This window comes from Rattus norvegicus, chromosome 14 (assembly GCF_021556685.1).
Source record: "Rattus norvegicus strain SHRSP/BbbUtx chromosome 14, alternate assembly SHRSP_T2T, whole genome shotgun sequence".
Classification (NCBI taxonomy): Eukaryota; Metazoa; Chordata; class Mammalia; order Rodentia; family Muridae; genus Rattus; species Rattus norvegicus.
In genome coordinates, this window is record NC_141547.1 from 90,425,491 (window position 1) to 90,446,245 (window position 20,755).

At 39.7% G+C, this 20,755-nt stretch overlaps 1 protein-coding gene across 9 annotated transcripts in view; it reads right to left on the bottom strand.

Annotated features, from left to right (window-relative positions):
• The window catches only part of Zpbp (zona pellucida binding protein), a 195,698-nt gene that overhangs the window by 170,546 nt on the left and 4,397 nt on the right, over positions 1-20,755 (bottom strand). For 2 of the 9 annotated variants that reach the window (XM_087584113.1, XM_087584116.1), the window contains exon 1: positions 10,008-10,049. The exons of the other annotated variants lie outside the window; for them this stretch is intronic. The gene's annotated coding sequence lies outside the window, so the exon portion shown is untranslated. Of the gene's footprint in view, positions 1-10,007; positions 10,050-20,755 lie in introns of those variants that run through there. 9 annotated transcript variants of the gene reach the window in all.

A 20,755-nucleotide genomic window follows, 5' to 3' on the forward strand; every position in this document is an offset into this window, starting at 1 on the left:
TAAAACTGTTCAAGACCTAAACAGGCCCCCACATCCACCATGGAAACAGAATAAAGATGAATCAGCTTAGAACACTGCCCCACTAATCCCTTCCCATACAGTCTACCCAGGACACAGTTTGGCAGAGGTGAGTGGTGCCTGGTCTCCTGAAATCCATTATCTAGCTTGGGGCTTGCTCTTTGGTCCTGATGAGGCTTCCTGGGCCCCCAAGAGCATTCAGCTTTCCGGTTGAGACTCAGGGAGACTCCAAGAGCTACCAACTGGGAATGTTGTCCCACCAATCCCTTGTCAGTGGGCTCCATGTAAGGCCCAGACAGAAAAGTCCAGAACCCTGACCTCCACTGTCTGGCCCATGGCTGCCCTCACCTTCCTAAGAAGTCCTGCAACCATCAGGATCATCCAGCCAACACCAAGGAAAGCAAAATCCCTAAAGGACAGTTCAAGGACACAACTAACAAGACCAAGGGCTATGTGGCACTACCAGAGTTCAGCTATCCTACTACAGAAACCATGGATATCCTAATAAAAATGAATCGCAAGAAGATGATCTTAAATACAATCTTATAAAGATGATGCAAGCCTTTGAAGAGGAAATTAATAAATCCCTTAAAGAAATAGAGAAAAATACACACAAACAGTTATAGGCATTAAAAAAGGAGGCAAATAAAAATAAAGAAATAGTGGTTTCTATATGTGCCTGGACCTGTCCCTGTGCCACAGCTCTCTGTTCATCATCCCATTAGAAAGAGCTGGTCTCACAGGTATGCTGACACACATGGGAGCACAGGTGAGACCATCACTTCTGCTTGGAGAAACCTTCCGAGAGCCATCGGGATGCAAGGACCAAAAAACAACCTGGAACTGGATTCTTCCTGTTTCCTTCTGTGCAGGGAGCAGACTCTATACTACAGCTCTCAGCACCCAAATCCTACCTGGAGAGCTGGTCTCCCAGAAGTGCTGACACATAGTCTTACAAAAGGGTCAAGCCACTGTCAGAAACAGCAAGACCAGCTAACACCAGAGATAACCAGGTGACGAGAGGCAAGTGCAAGAACGTAAGAAACAGAAAACAAGGCCACTTGGCATCTTCAGAACCCAGTTCTCCACCACAGCAAGTCCTGGATAACCCAACACACTGGATAAGCAAGATTCTGGCTTAAAATAAAATCTCAGAAAAATGTTGGAGGGCATTAAAAAGGACATAAATGGGGGAAAGAGACCTCACCGCCTGGTCAGGTGGGCACTCCTGAGGCTGCAGAGCGGAAGAGACCACCAACACTGCCCACCCCTGACCACATCCCTGGCCCAAAAGGAAACTGTATAAGGCCTCTGGGCTCCCGTGGTGGAGGGCCCAGGAGCGGCAGGACCCCTGCCTGAGACACCGCCGGAACCTGAAAGAAACAGACCAGATAAACAGTTTTCTGCACCCAAATCCCGTGGGAGGGAGAGCTAAACCTTCAGAGAGGCAGACAAGCCTGGGAAAACAGAAGAGACTGCTCTCTGCACACACATCTCGGACGCCAGAGGAAAACACCAAAGACCATCTGGAACCCTGGTGCACTGAAGCTCCTGGAAGGGGCGGCGCAGATCTTCCTGGTTGCTGCCGCTGCAGAGAGCCCGTGGGCAGCACCCGACGAGCGAACTTGAGCCTCGGGACCACAGGTAAGACCAATTTGTCTGCTGCAAGAAAGCTGCCTGGTGAACTCAAGACACAGGCCCACAGGAACAGCTGAAGACCTGTACAGAGGAAAAACTACACGCCCGAAAGCGGAACACTCTGTCCCCATAACTGACTGAAAGAGAGGAAAACAGGTCTACAGCACTCCTGACACACAGGCTTATAGGACAGTCTAGCCACTGTCAGAAATAGCAGAACAAAGTAACACTAGAGATAATCTGATGGCGAGAGGCAAGCGCAGGAACCCAAGCAACAGAAACCAAGACTACATGGCACCATCAGAGCCCAATTCTCCCACCAAAACAAACATGGAATATCCAAACACACCAGAAAAGCAAGCTCTAGTTTCAAAATCATATTTGATCATGATGCTGGAGGACTTCAAGAAAGACGTGAAGAACTCCCTTAGGGAAACACAGGAAAACATTAATAAACAAGTAGAAGCCTACAGAGAGGAATCGCAAAAATCCCTTAAAGAATCGCATAAATCCCTGAAAGAATTCCAGGAAAACACAATCAAACAGTTGAAGGAATTAAAAATGGAAATAGAAGCAATCAAGAAAGGACACATGGAAACAACCCTGGATATAGAAAACCAAAAGAAGAGACAAGGAGCTGTAGATACAAGCTTCACCAACAGAATACAAGAGATGGAAGAGAGAATCTCAGGAGCAGAAGATTCCATAGAAATCATTGACTCAACTGTCAAAGATAATGTAAAGCGGAAAAAGCTACTGGTCCAAAACATACAGGAAATCCAGGACTCAATGAGAAGATCAAACCTAAGGATAATAGGTATAGAAGAGAGTGAAGACTCCCAGCTCAAAGGACCAGTAAATATCTTCAACAAAATCATAGAAGAACACTTCCCTAACCTAAAAAAAGAGATACCCATAGGCATACAAGAAGCCTACAGAACTCCAAATAGATTGGACCAGAAAAGAAACACCTCCCGTCACATAATAGCCAAAACACCAAACGCACAAAATAAAGAAAGAATATTAAAAGCAGTAAGGGAAAAAGGTCAAGTAACATATAAAGGCAGACCTATCAGAATCACACCAGACTTCTCGCCAGAAACTATGAAGGCCAGAAGATCCTGGACTGATGTCATACAGACCCTAGAGAACACAAATGCCAACCCAGGTTACTGTATCCTGCAAAACTCTCAATTAACATAGATGGAGAAACCAAGATATTCCATGACAAAAGCAAATTTACACAATATCTTTCTACAAATCCAGCACTACAAAGGATAATAAATGGTAAAGCCCAACATAAGGAGGCAAGCTATACCCTAGAAGAAGCAAGAAACTAATCGTCTTGGCAACAAAACAAAGAGAATGAAAGCACACAAACATAACCTCACATCCAAATATGAATATAACGGGAAGCAATAATCACTATTCCTTAATATCTCTCAACATCAATGGCCTCAACTCCCCAATAAAAAGACATAGATTAACAAACTGGATACGCAACGAGGACCCTGCATTCTGCTGCCTACAGGAAACACACCTCAGAGACAAAGACAGACATTACCTCAGAGTGAAAGGCTGGAAAACAACTTTCCAAGCAAATGGTCAGAAGAAGCAAGCTGGAGTAGCCATTCTAATATCAAATAAAATCAATTTTCAATTAAAAGTTATCAAAAAAGATGAGGAAGGACACTTCATATTCATCAAAGGAAAAATCCACCAAGATGAACTCTCAATCCTAAATATCTATGCCCCAAATACAAGGGCACCTACATACGTAAAAGAAACCTTACTAAAGCTCAAAACACACATTGCACCTCACACAATAATAGTGGGAGACTTCAACACCCCACTCTCATCAATGGACAGATCATGGAAACAGAAATTAAACAGAGATGTAGACAGACTAAGAGAAGTCATGAGCCAAATGGACTTAACGGATATTTATAGAACATTCTATCCTAAAGCAAAAGGATATACCTTCTTCTCAGCTCCTCATGGTACTTTCTCCAAAATTGACCATATAATTGGTCAAAAAACGGGTACTGAAATATAGAAATAATCCCATTCGTGCTATCAGACCACCACGGCCTAAAATTGGTCTTCAATAACAATAAGGGAAGAATGCCCACATATACGTGGAAATTGAACAATGTTCTACTCAATGATAACCTGGTCAAGGAAGAAATAAAGAAAGAAATTAAAGACTTTTTAGAATTTAATGAAAATGAAGGTACAACATACCCAAACTTATGGGACACAATGAAAGCTGTGCTAAGAGGAAAACTCAACAGCGCTGAGTGCCTGCAGAAAGAAACAGGAAAGAGCATATGTCAGCAGCTTGACAGCACACCTAAAAGCTCTAGAACAAAAAGAAGCAAATACACCCAGGAGGAGTAGAAGGCAGGAAATAATCAAACTCAGAGCTGAAATCAACCAAGTAGAAACAAAAAGGACCATAGAAAGAATCAACAGAACCAAAAGTTGGTTCTTTGAGAAAATCAACAAGATAGATAAACCCTTAGCCAGACTAACGAGAGGACACAGAGAGTGCATCCAAATTAACAAAATCAGAAATGAAAAGGGAGACATAACAACAGATTCAGAGGAAATTCAAAAAATCATCAGATCTTACTATAAAAACCTATATTCAACAAAACTTGAAAATCTTCAGGAAATGGACAATTTCCTAGACAGATACCAGGTACCGAATTTAAGACAGGAACAGATAAACCAGTTAAACAACCCCATAACTCCTAAGGAAATAGAAGCAGTCATTAAAGGTCTCCCAACCAAAAAGAGCCCAGGTCCAGACGGGTTTAGTGCAGAATTCTATCAAACCTTCATAGAAGACCTCATACCAATATTATCCAAACTATTCCACAAAATTGAAACAGATGGAGCACTACCGAATACCTTCTACGAAGCCACAATTACTCTTATACCTAAACCACACAAAGACACAACAAAGAAAGAGAACTTCAGACCAATTTCCCTTATGAATATCGACGCAAAAATACTCAACAAAATTCTGGCAAACCGAATCCAAGAGCACATCAAAACAATCATCCACCATGACCAAGTAGGCTTCATCCCAGGCATGCAGGGATGGTTTAATATACGGAAAACCATCAAAGTGATCCATTATATAAACAAACTGAAAGAACAAAACCACATGATCATTTCATTAGACGCTGAGAAAGCATTTGACAAAATTCAACACCCCTTCATGATAAAAGTCCTGGAAAGAATAGGAATTCAAGGCCCATACCTGAACATAGTAAAAGCCATATACAGCAAACCAGTTGCTAACATTAAACTAAATGGAGAGAAACTTGAAGCAATCCCACTAAAATCAGGGACTAGACAAGGCTGTCCACTCTCTCCCTACTTATTCAATATAGTTCTTGAAGTTCTGGCCAGAGCAATCAGACAACAAAAGGAGGTCAAGGGGATACAGATCGGAAAAGAAGAAGTCAAAATATCACTATTTGCAGATGATATGATAGTATATTTAAGTGATCCCAAAAGTTCCACCAGAGAACTACTAAAGCTGATAAACAACTTCAGCAAAGTGGCTGGGTATAAAATTAACTCAAATAAATCAGTAGCCTTCCTCTACACAAAAGAGAAACAAGCCGAGAAAGAAATTAGGGAAACGACACCCTTCATAATAGACCCAAATAATATAAAGTACCTCGGTGTAACTTTAACAAAGCAAGTAAAAGATCTGTACAATAAGAACTTCAAGACACTGAAGAAGGAAATTGAAGAAGACCTCAGAAGATGGAAAGATCTCCCATGCTCATGGATTGGCAGGATTAATATAGTAAAAATGGCCATTTTACCAAAAGCAATCTACAGATTCAATGCAATCCCTATCAAAATACCAATCCAATTCTTCAACGAGTTAGACAGAACAATTTGCAAATTCATCTGGTATAACAAAAAACCCAGGATAGCTAAAGCTATCCTCAACAATAAAAGGACTTCAGGGGGAATCACTATCCCTGAACTCAAGCAGTATTACAGAGCAATAGTGATAAAAACTGCATGATATTGGTACAGAGACAGACAGATAGACCAATGGAATAGAATTGAAGACCCAGAAATGAACCCACACACCTATGGTCACTTGATTTTTGACAAAGGAGCCAAAACCATCCAATGGAAAAAAGATAGCATTTTCAGCAAATGGTGCTGGTTTAACTGGAGGGCAACATGTAGAAGAATGCAGATCGATCCATGCTTATCACCCTGTACAAAGCTTAAGTCCAAGTGGATCAACGACCTCCACATCAAACCAGACACACTCAAACTAATAGAAGAAAAACTAGGGAAGCATCTGGAACACATGGGCACTGGAAAAAATTTCCTGAACAAAACACCAATGGCTTACGCTCTAAGATCAAGAATCGACAAATGGGATCTCATAAAACTGCAAAGCTTCTGTAAGGGAAAGGACACTGTGGTTAGGACAAAACGGCAACCAACAGATTGGGAAAAGATCTTTACCAATCCTACAACAGATAGAGGCCTTATATCCAAAATATACAAAGAACTCAAGAAGTTAGACCGCAGGGAAACAAATAACCCTATTAAAAAATGGGGTTCAGAACTAAACAAAGAATTCACAGCTGAGGAATGCCGAATGGCTGAGAAACACCTAAAGAAATGTTCAACATCTTTAGTCATAAGGGAAATGCAAATCAAAACAACCCTGAGATTTCACCTCATACCAGTGAGAATGGCTAAGATCAAAAACTCAGGGGACAACAGATGCTGGCAAGGATGTGGAGAAAGAGGAACACTCCTCCATTGTTGGTGGGACTGCAGACTGGTACAACCATTCTGGAAATCAGTCTGGAGGATCCTCAGAAAATTGGACATTGAACTGCCTGAGGATCCAGCTATACCTCTCTTGGGCATATACCCAAAAGATGCCCCAACATATAAAAAAGACACGTGCTCCACTATGTTCATTGCAGCCTTATTTATAATAGCCAGAAGCTGGAAAGAACCCAGATGCCCTTCAACAGAGGAATGGATACAGAAAATGTGGTACATCTATACAATGGAATATTACTCAGCTATCAAAAACAACGACTTTATGAAATTCGTAGGCAAATGGTTGGAACTGGAAAACATCATCCTGAGTGAGCTAACCCAATCACAGAAAGACATACATGGTATGCACTCATTGATAAGTGGCTATTAGCCCAAATGCTTGAATTACCCTAGATGCCTAGAACAAATGAGACTCAAGACGGATGATCAAAATGTGAATGCTTCACTTCTTCTTTAAAAGGGGAACAAGAATACCATTGGCAGGGAAGAGTGAGGCAAAGATTAAAACAGAGACTGAAGGAACACCCATTCAGAGCCTGCCCCACATGTGGCCCATACATATACAGCCATCCAATTAGACAAGATGGATGAAGCAAAGAAGTGCAGACCGACAGGAGCCGGATGTAGATCGCTCCTGAGAGGCACAGCCAGAATACAGCAAATACAGAGGCGAATGCCAGCAGCAAACCACTGAACTGAGAATAGGACCCCTGTTGAAGGAATCAGAGAAAGAACTGGAAGAGCTTGAAGGGGCTCGAGACCCCATATGTACAACAATGCCAAGCAACCAGAGCTTCCAGGGACTAAGCCACTACCTAAAGACTATAATACATGGACTGACCCTGGACTCTGACCTCATAGGTAGCAATGAATATCCTAGTAAGAGCACCAGTGGAAGGAGAAGCCCTGGGTCCTGCTAAGACTGAACCCCCAGTGAACTAGACTGTGGGGGGGAGGGCGGCAATGGGGGGAGGGTTGGGAGGGGAACACCCATAAGGAAGGGGAGGGGGGAGGGGGATGTTTGCCCGGATACTGGGAAAGGGAATAACACTCGAAATGTATATAAGAAATACTCAAGTTAATAAAAAAAAAAAAGGACATAAATGATTCCCTTAAAGAAATACAGGACAACACAAATAAACAGGTAGAAACACAAAAATCCCTTAATGAATTACAGAAAAACACAACCAAACAGGTAAAGAAATTGAACAAAACCATCCAGGATCTAAAAATGGAAATAGAAATAATAAAGAAATCACAAAGGGAGACAACCCTGGAGATAGAAAACCTAGGAAAGAGATCAGGAGTCATAGACACAAGCATCACCAACAGAATACAAGAGATAGAAGAGAGTATCTCAGGGACAGAAGATACCATAGAAATCATTGACACAGCTGTCAAAGAAAATGCAAAACACAAAAAGCTCCTAACCCAAAATATTCAGTAAATCCAGGAGACAATGAAAAGATTAAACCTAAGGATAATGTGTATAGAAGAAAGCAAAGATTCCCAACAAAAGAAAGAGATGCCCATAAACATACAAGAAGCCTACAGAACTCCAAAAAGATTAGATCAGAAAAGAAATTCCTCCAGGCACATAATAGTCAAAACACCAAATGCACAAAAACAAAGAAAGAATATTAAAAGGGAAAAAGATCAAGTAACATATAAAGGCAGACAGACCTATCAGAATCACACCAGACTTCTCAACAAAGACTATGAAAGGCAGAAGATCCTGGACAGATGTCATACAGACCCTAAGAGAACACAAATGCCAGCCAGGTTACTATACCCAGCAAAACTCTCAATTAACATACATGGAGAAACCAGGATATTCCATGACAAAACAAAATTTACACAATATCTTTACATAAATCTAGCTCAACAAAGGCTAACAGATGGAAAACTCCAACACAAGGAGGGAAGCTACACATTAGAAAAAGCAAGAAAGTATCTTCTTTCAACTAACCCAAAAGAAGAGAGCCACACAAACAAGTTCACCTCTAACAACAAAAATAATAGGAAACAACAATCATTGGCCCCCAATATCAATGGACTCAATTCCCCAATAAAAAGACATAACCAACCGACCGGATACATAAACAGGACCCAGCATTTTCCTGTATATAGGAAAAGCACCCAAGTGCTAGAAAAGACAGACACTATCTAAGAGGAAAAGGCTGGGATAAATTTTTCCAAGCAAATGGTCCCAAGAAACAAGCTGAAGTAGCCATTTCTAATATCAAATATAATCAGCTTTCAACCAAAAGTTATCAAAAAAGATTAGGCAGGACACTTCATATTCATCAAAGAAAAAAAATCCATCAAGAGGAACTCTCAATTCTGAGAATTTTGGTTTAGGATATCTGAATACATATGCTCCAAATGCAAGGGCAACCACATTCATAAAAGAAAATTTACTAAAGCTCAAAGCACACATTGTTCCTCATACAATAATAGTGGGTGACTTCAACACCCCACTCTCATCAATGCACAGATCATGGAATCAGAAAATAAATAGAGACACAGAGAAACTAACAGAAGTCATGAACCAAATGTATTTAATTGATATCTATAGAACATTTCAACCTAAAACAAAAAAATATACCTTCTTCTCAGCACCTCATGGTACCTTCTCCAAAACTGACCACCTAATTGGTCACAAAATAGGCTTCAACAGATGCAAAAAGATTGAAACAATCCCATGCATCCTATCAGACCAGGATGGACTAAGGCTAGTGTTTAATAAAAACAAAAATGACAGAAAACCCACATACACATGGAAGCTGAATAATGCTCTACTCAATGATATCTTGGACAAGGAAGAAATAAAGAAAAAATTACAGACTTTTTAGAATTTAATGGAAATGAAGGCACACCATACCCAAACTTATGCAAACTTATGGAACAAAATGAAAGCAGTGATAAGAGGAAAACTCACAGCTCTGAGTGTCTCCAAAAAGAAACTGGAGAGGGCATACACTAGTAGCTTGACATCACACCTAAAAACTCTAGCACAAAAAGAAGCAAATATACTCAAGAGAAGTAGACAGCAGGAAATAATCAAACTCAGGGCTGAAATCAACAGAGTAGAAAAAAATGAAAAAGAACTATACAAAGAATCAACAAAACCAGGAAAAAATCAACAATCTTGTTGGAAAAATCAACAAGACAGATAAACCCTTAGTCAGACTACCCAGAGGGCATACAGACAGTATCCAAATTAACAAAATCAGAAAGGAAAAGGGGGACATACCAACAGAAACTGAGGAAATCCCAAAAATCATGAGATCTTACTACAAAAGCCTATACTCGACAACACTGGAAAATCTGGAGGAAATAGACAATTTTCTAGACAGATACCAGGTACCAAAGTTAACTCAGGAACAGATAAACCATCTAAACAACCCCATAACTCCTAAAGAAATAGAAGCAGTTATTTAAAGTCTCCCAACCAAAAAGAGCCCAGGTCCAGATGGGTTCAGTACAGAATTATATCAGACCTTCATAGAAGATCTAATACAGAATCTGTCCAAATATTCCACAAAACAGAAACAGATGGAGCACTACCCAATTCCTTCTATGAAGTCACAATTATGCTTATACCTAAACCACAAAAAGACCCAACACAGAAAGAGAACGTCAACCAATTTCCCTTATGAATATAGATGCAAAAATACTCAATAAAATTCTCTCAAACTGAAATCAAGAACACATCAAAACAACTATCCATCATGATCAAGTAGGCTTCATCCCAGGAATGCAGGGATGGTTCAATATATGGAAATCCGTCAATGTAATCCACTATATAAACAAACTCAAAGAAAAGAAACACGGGATCATCTCATTATATGCTGAGAAAGCATTTGACAAAATTCAACACCCCTTCATGTTCAAAGTCTTGGAAACATCAGAAACTCAAAGCCCATACCTAAACATCGTAAAAGCAATATACAGCAACCAGTAGCCAATATCAAACTAAATGGAGAGAAACTTGAAGCAATCCCACTAAAATCAGGGACTAGACAAGGCTGCCCACTCTCTCCCTATCTATTCCATACAGTACTTGAAGTCCTAATCAAAGCAATCAGACAACAAAAAACAGTCATAGAGATACAAATTGGAAAGGAAGAAGTCAAAATATCTAGTAGTATGCAGATATGGTAGTATACTTAAGTGACCCCAAAGATTCCACGAGAGAACTTCTAAATCTGATAAACAACTTCAGCAAAGTGTCTGGGCATAAAATTAACTCAAACAATTCAGTAGCCTTCCTCTACTCAAAGGTTAAACAGGCTGAGAAAAAAAATAGGGAAACACCACGTTTGACAATAGTCACAAATAACATAAAATACCTCAATGTGACTCTAACCAAGCAAGTGAAAGATCTATATGACAAGAACTTCAAGTTTCTGAAGAAAGAAATTGAAGATCTCAGAAGATGGAAAGATCTCCCATGCTCATGGATTAATATTTTAAAATGGCCATCTTGCCAAAGGCAATCTACAGATTCAATGCAATCCCCATCAAAATTTCAACTTAATCAATTTTTCATAGAGTTAGAGCAATTTGCAAATTCATTTGGAATAACAAAAAACCCAGGATTGTGAAAACTATCCTCAACAATAAAAGAACTTCTGGGGGAATTACCATCCCTGATGTCAAGCTGTATTACAGAGCAAAGGGATAAAAACTGTGTGGTATTGGTACAGAGACAGGCAGGTAGATCAATGGAATAGAATTGAAGACCCACAAATGATCCCACACACCTATGGTCACTTGGTCTTTGACAAAGCAGTTAAAACCATCCAATGGAAAAAAGCATTTTCAACAAATGGTGCTGGTTCAACTGGAGGACTGCATGTAGAAGAATGCAAATTGATCCATTCTTATTGCCCTGTACAAAGCTCAAATCCAAGTGGATCAAGGAATGCCATATAAAACTAGATACACTCAAGCTAATAGAAGAAAAAGTGGGAAATAGCCTCGAACACAGACACTAGGGAAAATTTCCTAAACATAACACCAATGGCTTATGCTCTAAAATCAAGAATCGGCAAATGGGACTTCATAAAATTGCAAAGCTTCTGTAAGGCAAAGGACACTGGCATTAGGACAAAACAGCAACCAAAAAATGTACGGGGAAAAGACCTTTAACAATCCTATATCCGATAGAGGACTAATATCCAATATATACAAAGAATTCAAGAAGGTAGACTCCAGAAAATTAAATAACCCTATGTAAAAATGGGATAAAGAGCTAAACAAAGAATTCTCAACTGAGGAATATCAAATGGCTGAGAAGTATCTAAAGAAATGTTCAACATTCTTAGTCATCAGGGAAATCCAAATCAAAACAACCCTGAGATTCCACCTCACACCAGTCAGAATGGCTAAAATAAAAAACTCAGGTGACAACACATGCCGTAAGGATGTAGAGAAGAGGAACACTCCTCCATTGTTGATGGGATTGCAAGCCGGTAGAATCAGGAAATCAGACTGGTGGTTCCTCAGAATATTAGAAACAGTACTACCTGAGGATCCAGCTATTTCACTCCTGGGCATATACCCAAAAGATGCTCCAACACAGAACAAGGACACATGCTCCACTATGTTCATAGCAACCTTATTTATAATTACCAGAAGATGGAAATAACCCAGATGTTCCTCAACAGAGAAATGGATACAGAAAATGTGGTATATTTACATAATGGAGTACTACTCAGCTATTAAAAACAGGAACTTCATGAAATTCATAGGCAAATGGACGGAACTAGAAAATATCATCCTGAGTAAGGTAACCCAATCACAAAATATGTATGTGTGTGTACACACACACACACACACACACACACACACACACACACACGGTGTGCACTCACTGATAAGTGAATATTAGCCAAAAGCTTGGATTACCCAAGATACAATCCACAGACCACATGAAGCTCAAGAAGGAAGACCAAAGTGAACATGCTTCAGTCCTTCTTAGAAGGGGGAACAAAGATATTCATAGCAGGAAATATGGAGACAAAGTTTGGAGCAGAGACTGGAGGAAAGGCCATCTAGAGACTCCCTCATCTGGGGATCCAGCCCATATATATATATCTCCACCAAACCCAGTCACTACTGCAAATGCCAAGATATGCATCCTTCCTGACAGGAGCCTGATATAGCTGTCTCCTGAGAAGCTCTGCCAGAGCATGACAAATACAAAGGCAGAGGTTTGCAAGCCAACCACTGAACTGAGAACAGGGTCCCCATTGGAGGAGTTAGAGAAAGGTTTGAAGGAGCTGAAGGGGTTTGCAACCCCATAAGAACAACAATATCAACAACCAACCAGAGCTCCCAGGGACTAAACCACCATCCAAGGAGTACACACGGACAGACCCATGGCTCCAGCTCCATATGTATCAGAGGATGGCTTTGTTGGGCACAAAATGCAGGAGAATCCCTTGGTCCTGCCAAAGCCGGATCGTCCAGTGTAGGGAAACAGCATGGTGGGGAGGCAGGAAGGGTTGGTTGGATGGGTGGGAGAATACTCTCATAGAAAAAGGAGGAGGGGTGATGGGATAGGGAGTTTGTGGACAGGAAATCAGGAAAGGGGATAACATTTGAAACGTAAATATAAAAATATCCAATAAAAAATTTTTAAAAAATTATAGAAGCAAGCACACTCAGGAGTACTAAACAGCAGGAAATGATCAAACTCAGGGTTGAAATCAATCAATTAGAAACAAAGACAACATAAAGAATCAATGACACCAAGACCTGATCTTTGAGAAAATCAGTAAGACAAACCATTAGCCAAACTAGCTAAAAGGTAGAGACAGTACACAAATTAAAAAAATCAGAAATGAAAAGGGAGACATAACACTGAGGAAATTCAAAGAATCATGTTCTTACTTCAAAAGCCTTTACTCCACAAAATGGGAAAATCTAAATGAAATGGATGATTTTCTAGACAGATACCAATTACCAAAGCTAAATCACAATCAGGTAAACTGATCTTGAATAGTTCTATAACCATTCAGTACATCAGAATAGTACTATAACTTTTAAGGAAGTAGAAGTATTCATTAAATATCTCCCAACCATAAAAGCCCCAAGCCAGATGATTTAGAACAGAATTCTACCAGACTTTAAAAGAAGAGCTAATGTCAATACTCCTCAAACTAATCCACCAAGTAGGAACAGAAGGAATATTGCCAAACTCATTCTATGAGGGAATAGTCTCCCTGATACCTAAACCACGCAAAGACTCAACAAAGAAAGAGAGCTTCAGACCAACTTCTCTTATGAACATAGATAGAAAAATAATCAACAAAATACTAGCAAACCAAATCCAAAACACATCAAAGACAACATCTACTATGATTCAGTAGGCTTTATCCCAAGTTGCAGGGGTGGTCCAATATATGAAAATCCATCAACATAATCTGCCATATAAGCAAACTGAAAGAAAAAATTATCATCTCATTAGATACTGAGAAAGCCTTTGACAAAGTATAACACCCCTTTATATTAAAAGTCTTCATGTTAAAATGATATAAGGTGCATATCTAAACACAATAAAGGCAATACACAGCAAGCAGAAAACAAACATCAAGTTTAATGGAGAGAAATTTTTTAAAAATCCACTAACATTGGGACAAGAAAAGGCTGTCCACTCTCTCCCTATCTACTCAGTGTGGTACTTCACATTCTAGCGAGCAATAAGACAATTAAAGGTGATCAATGGGAATACAAATTGGAAAGAAGTCAAGTATTGCTATTGACAGATGATATGATAGCATATACAAGTGACCCCAAAAATTCTATCAGATAACTCCTACAGCTGATAAGCAAAGTGTCTGAATACAAAATTAATTCAAAGAAATCAGTAGCATTCTTCTATACAAGCAATAAACAGTCTGAGAAAGAAGGATAAAATATCCTCCATGACAGCACAAATAATATAAAATATCTTGGTGTAATTCTAATTAAACAAGTGAAAGTCCTGTGCGACAAGAACTTCAAGGCTCTAAAGAAAGAAATTAAGGATGAACTCAGAAGAGAGAAGATGTCCCATGCTCATGGATCAGTAGGATTAACATCTCCCTCCCCACTCCTTCTCCCTCTTTTTCTCCCTCTCCCTCTCTCCTTTCCCCCCACCCTTGCTGCTTTTACCCTATAGGTCCTTCCCATATATGGCTTCTAGTTTAGTGATTTTTATGAGATTAGTGACTATGCAAGGGAACACGTGGTTCTCTGTGTCTATGTCTTTCTTGGACTCTTCCTTCTATTGTGTTTTATCTTTCTTCTGTTGGTTTTTTGTTTCTGTTGTTGTTGCATTATATTATATTATCCCTTAGATGTCTCTAACGCTTACAATGGGAGACTTAGAAAGGGTGGATGCAGAGGGGAGAATAGATGGGAAAGAACTGGGAAGAGGAACGGGAGAGGAAACTGTAATTAGGATATACCGTATGAAAAAAATATTTTCCATAAAAGAAAACAAGAAAAAAAGAATGTGAATGCCCAATGAATACCTGAAAAGACACCATCCTTACACAGTAATCAAGGGCAAGTTAAAACCATATTGAGACTTCATTTCATCAAGAGCTTCAACCCTACACAGAACTATGAACAACTAAGGAAACCTGTGGGCAGGAAGTCTTCCTCAGGGAAGAGCACACCAACTGGCTATCCAACACCAGAGAGTAAGCCCTGAAAACATACACACAAGTAACGTTATACAGACTGAGCAGGCTGTATTTATGTACACACACACACACACACACACCACCACCACCACCACCACCACCACCACCACCACTACCACCACCACCACCAACAACAACAACAACAACAAGACAACAACCATAAAAAAAGCCATGAATTAGAAAAAGGAACAACGAGAGGTATCTGGGAGTGTGTGGACGGAGGAAAGAGAAGAGGAAATTATCTAAGTATATTATAATCTCAAAGAACAAGGTCATATTTTAAAGAGAAAACAAGGAATGTACTAGAGGGGACATGGTTGGGTGTGGGCGGCCTCTACACTGCTGATGGATGCATTTCCTCAGCTACTATAGAAATCGGTGTGGAGGTCTACAAAACATGAAAACAGTGCTGTCTTCAGCTCTCACAGGACATGGAGATGGGCATCAGCATAGAGGAACTGCACACCGATGAGTACTGTGGCAGTATTCATGACACCCACATAATAGAAATCAGCCTCAGTGTAAAACAACATGGATGGTTTTTAAATGTGAGTTTTATTCACCCATGAAAAATAATGAAATTGTGTTATGGGGAGGGGGGTATGATTGCACTTGAGATCCTGGTAAGTGAAAAAGAGCAGGCTCAGCAAGATCCACAGTGATGACCTCTCTCATTCACAGTGATGACCTCTCTCATCCACAGTGATGACCTCTCTCATCCACAGAACCTGAGTTGTGTGGTGCGTGTGTATGGTGAATGCAGCTTATTAATATGAGGGTGTGAGTGCAGAGAAAGGAGTTGATGATTTCCTATTGTTCTCCCTCTTACTCTATTCAAACAGACTCTCCCGGAGCCTAAAGTTCAGTTTCAGCCAGGCAGTCTAGCTAGTGAGATCATGATTGCCCTTTCTCCTTCCCTCAATGCTGGGGTTGTAGGCATGCAGGACCTTACCAGCTTTTACATGGAGCTGCGTACTTGAAATCAGATCCGCTTGCACAGACAGCAAGCACTCTTATACCTGAGCCATCTCCCTAGCCCTAAATATGTTTAGGAAGGTATAAAAGGAGAAGGTCGGGGGGCACAAGGACAGCAATGTGATCAAAGCATGCTATCTATGGATAAAAACATAATAATGACAAGTACTATTTTATACAATTGATACACACTAGTAAAAATGGGTGGGATGAACTACCCCAATATAGTTTTTAATATTTAACTATTAAAAAAATTAAAGAAAGCCAATTGACAGAGGGAAAGAGGTGAGAAAGAAAGGAGAGAGGGAGGGAAAAGAGGAGAGGGAAGGAAGGCACAGGAGAGGAGAGAAAAAGGGGAGTCTATTACCTATTTCCATATATGGGCTGAACGGTGCAGTCCTCTCTTATCGTGAATTATTAAGCCACACTGAGAATGTGAACTCACTTGGATATATAGTCTCTGCAAAGGAACTCAAGTCTATAGAGTGGATCCAAATTCAATATGACTAGTGCTCACATGAAGGGGGAAACGTACATTCAAATACAAGGGGAAGACATAGAAGAGATTCATGGAAAAGTTTGCCCAAGCAAAGTCTGGAACAAACCTTCTGCTCATAGCCCTCATAGGACCCAGAACCACTAACATGGTTATTGTGGAATCCCAGCCTCCAGAACTCTGAAAACTTTCTGTTGTCTAAGCCACCTACTATGTGGCGCTCTGTTGCAGTAAAAAAAAAGCTGACTTTGTAGCATTTTATTATGCCCTGTTCCAACTCCTCCTCCCCACCTCTGTAGCAACCTTGAGAAGTCTTGACAAAGGTTTGAAAATATAGTGTGCCAATAGCCTGGCAGCCACCAGAGGGAGTAAAGAGCATTCAGACACCTTCAGTCTTTTCCCCTAAGAGGACTGCCCCTGGAACTGTCCAATGTCCTCTGGCCATTTCTACTGGGTTTTATAGTATACTGGATTGAATAGTTTGATTGTGGGAAGTATAGTATCCAAAATTCTTAAGAGAAAAAACTAGCAAATGATATTTGGAACTCTGAAAAATTCTAACACATTCCAAAGAGAAAGAAGAACACCAATCCATGCATAAGAATGTAAGCATGCCCAGGACTGTGTACATTCACGTCGGAATGCAACTGAGGTCATACACAGCTTAAAGAAGAGAGGAAGACATAACTGTCACCTGTCTATATGTAAACTAAAATTAGGCCAAAAGGGAGGAGGGCAGAGAACCCTCTATAAAGCCTAAAGGACTAACTGGTGACAAATGTTTAAGATTCTAGCTACTCATTACCCTAAATTAACTGACCTTGGAATTAATAGGCAAAGAAAAGAAAGTTAGCCAAAACACACCTCCCTATCTTAAGAAGGCAAATAATTTTATTTACAGAATCACTATGCAATATTATTTTAAATGTCCTGTTTTCAAATTTAAAAAAAGACAAATAAAAAAGATTAAAGAAATACACAAGTAAAAAAAATATAGTAAAGTAACCTTAAGAAAGAACAAAAGTTTGGCTCAACTGATTAGAATATTAAATTTGCTATTTTAAGTATAAGCCAAGAAAACTGTACCTCAAATACTAATAAAAATATGATTTACAGTCATTTCAAATAGAGAATATCAATGAAAAGATTAAGAAGAACCAGAAAAATCCAAACTAAAAAGCATATTAGCTTAAAGGAAAATGGCAGTGTCAACATCGGCAGGAGACTAAGCAGCAGAAGGAACAGAAGCCTTTAGAGAAGCCACTGGGGGTGGGGGGGAGGGGGAAATCCAGACTCAGAGCCACAAACCTGAGAATAAAGGTAAATGAACCATGGCTTGGATACAAGGAAATCATCAGAGACCAGGAAAAGTAGAGCAAAACATTACAGAGAATGCTTGAAGAAACATTGATTAAAACCTTCCCAAAATTCACAACTATCACAAACCCACACACAAACTTAAGAAGATAACTGAACTTCAGCAAGGGAAAATTCAGGAAGATATACACACCTAGACACTTCATGATCCATCAAAATCTATAAACGAAGGATTCTCTTTGCTTATAATAAAAGCCACAAAGATTAGTAACTAGTTATATATAAATGATCCTTAACTACTGCCTCTCCTCTTTCCTTAAATGACAGGATTATAGATATAAATATGAATAAGCTTAAAAGCAGAGTAAATTACTATGAAAATATATTTTACAAATTCCAGAACCAGATGGATTTCCCCAAAAAACTCTATAAAATAATTAAAGTAGAATTAACAATAATCCTTCACAAACTGCTTCAGGAAAGATGAGGAAATATGCGAGAGTCTGTTCTACAGTCGCCACCATCCTAAAGTTAAAATCCAAAGACTACAAGCCTCCATGAAGACAGAGCTCAGAACGCCAGCAATGAACTCCAGCGTCACAGAGAAGGCGTAGAGAGAACCAGTGAGATGGCTCAGCAGCTGAAGGCACTTCCCACCATGTCTGACAGAACAAACTCAATGTGCGGCACCCACAGGACTGAAGGGAGGACCAGCTCCTTTAATTTGTCCTCCGACCTCCACACAAAGGTGGAAGGTGGCTTTTGTGGACCCCCCCCCTCCGCATCCTCCAAACATATAAGTAACACAATGTTGTTGTTTCTTTAACAAAGGAAAGGACCATACATCATGAGGAACAAAGGATTAAACATTATGATCAACTGAAATTTGTTCCAAAACTGGAAGGCTACTTTATTAAAAAAAACTATCACTATAAAGCATCAAAGTAGTAAAATAAACAAAATCAAATGGTCCTTTCCACAGATGGACAAAGACAATTTGACAAAAATCCAACACTCTTCATGGCAAAATCATTCAACACACGGGAACAGAAGGAATCTTCCTCAGTCTGATTAAGAGCATCTTTGAGACCAGTTAGCATTATGCTGAATATTCAGAACCTGAGCTGCTCTCTCAGACCCCCAGACAGAGGCGACACAAGGTAATTTGCTATAATCAGCCCTGACGAGCTGTAAAGGAAGCAACTGTACAGAAAGGAAATTACATTCATATTGGAAACAAAGACGTGCGGCCACTCCCAGGTGTCAGCCAATAAATTTTGCAAATGACAAAAAACTCCTATCAATGTGGAAGTATTAGCTGCATGTCTAGAACCAGCAAGAAACAAGCCAAAGCCTAAACATTAAATGTAAAACATTAAATTCTTTCATTTAAAATAGCATTAAAATTAAATAGGAATAAACAACGTAACCACAACCTCATATCCTGATAACCGTAGACTGTGTGCAGCTTGACGAGAAATTAGGCTGACACAAATGGGAGGCTATCTAACACTCGCTCAAGGAAAGGACTCCTATTTTACAGGCCCAGTGCACGCTGTGTTGCAATTGATACTGATTATAGAATTAATGTAGAGTCTCAAGGACCCATAGTAGCAACAAAAATCATAAAGAGAACAAAATTTAAGCACCTTAAAGCACTTAAAGACTCAATATAAAGCAACAATTAATCAAAATAGCAAGATGTTGGCATAAGCAGCAGACATGCCGACCAATAGAGCAGACTGGAGTGCCTATCAGCTAAGCCCACAGGTATGGCTAACTGCCTTTCAATAACAGTGACAAGACAGACTTCAAAAGACAGAATAATCCCTTCAACAAGAGGACAGCCATACACTAAAGAATGAGGTTAGCTCTAGCATTTATCAAAAGCAGAAGTTAACTAAGAATGGATCAAAATGACTCTTAAAAAGGAAACAAGAATAGAGTGAGACCATCAAAGTTTAAACTGTATTTTTCAAAAAAGTAAAAAATACAACTGGGTGGTAATGGCTCATGCCTTTAGCCCCAGCACTTGGGAGAGACACAGAGACCAGCCTGGTCTACAGAGCTATCAAAGGATAGCCAAGGCTACACAGAGAAAGGCCATCTCACAAGAAAAAAAAAAGGGAAAGGAAAGGAAACATTAATTCACAGAAAGGGAGAAAATACCCGTAAGTCATATGATATCTAATAAGCTTCCAACAGTCAAGATACGTAAAGAACTCTACAACTAAACAAAAGAAGACCTAGATATGGTCTCAAACGGGCATTCCTGCAAAAAGATACCTACATATTATACAGGTATTTGAGAGGAGGCACCTCCTTGGTCATTAACAGCACTACAACTCAAAACCACAGACGGTATCATTTCACACACAACTAGGATGGACGTCATAAAACACACACACACACACACACACACACACACACACAGATGGACAGTAACAGGTGTCGACATGAACACTAGGAAATTTGGACCTGCGTGTATTAAGAGAAACAGGGTCAGGCTCTCGGGATAGTACTTTAGCATTTCTTCCATTGGTTAAACAGATCACTGATATGTTGGCCATAAAGGAGTCTCCTAAGACAGACTTAAGAGAAGTAAAACCATTCACATATGTAAGAACACTATTCAAATGTAAAGGAATGAAGTACTTAAAGAACCTCAACATAAAACAGTGTCATACAGCGGCCATACAACGTGTGGTTTTAACTAAGACGAGAACAGCAAACATCAATCTGAAGGCACCGGGTAGTGTTC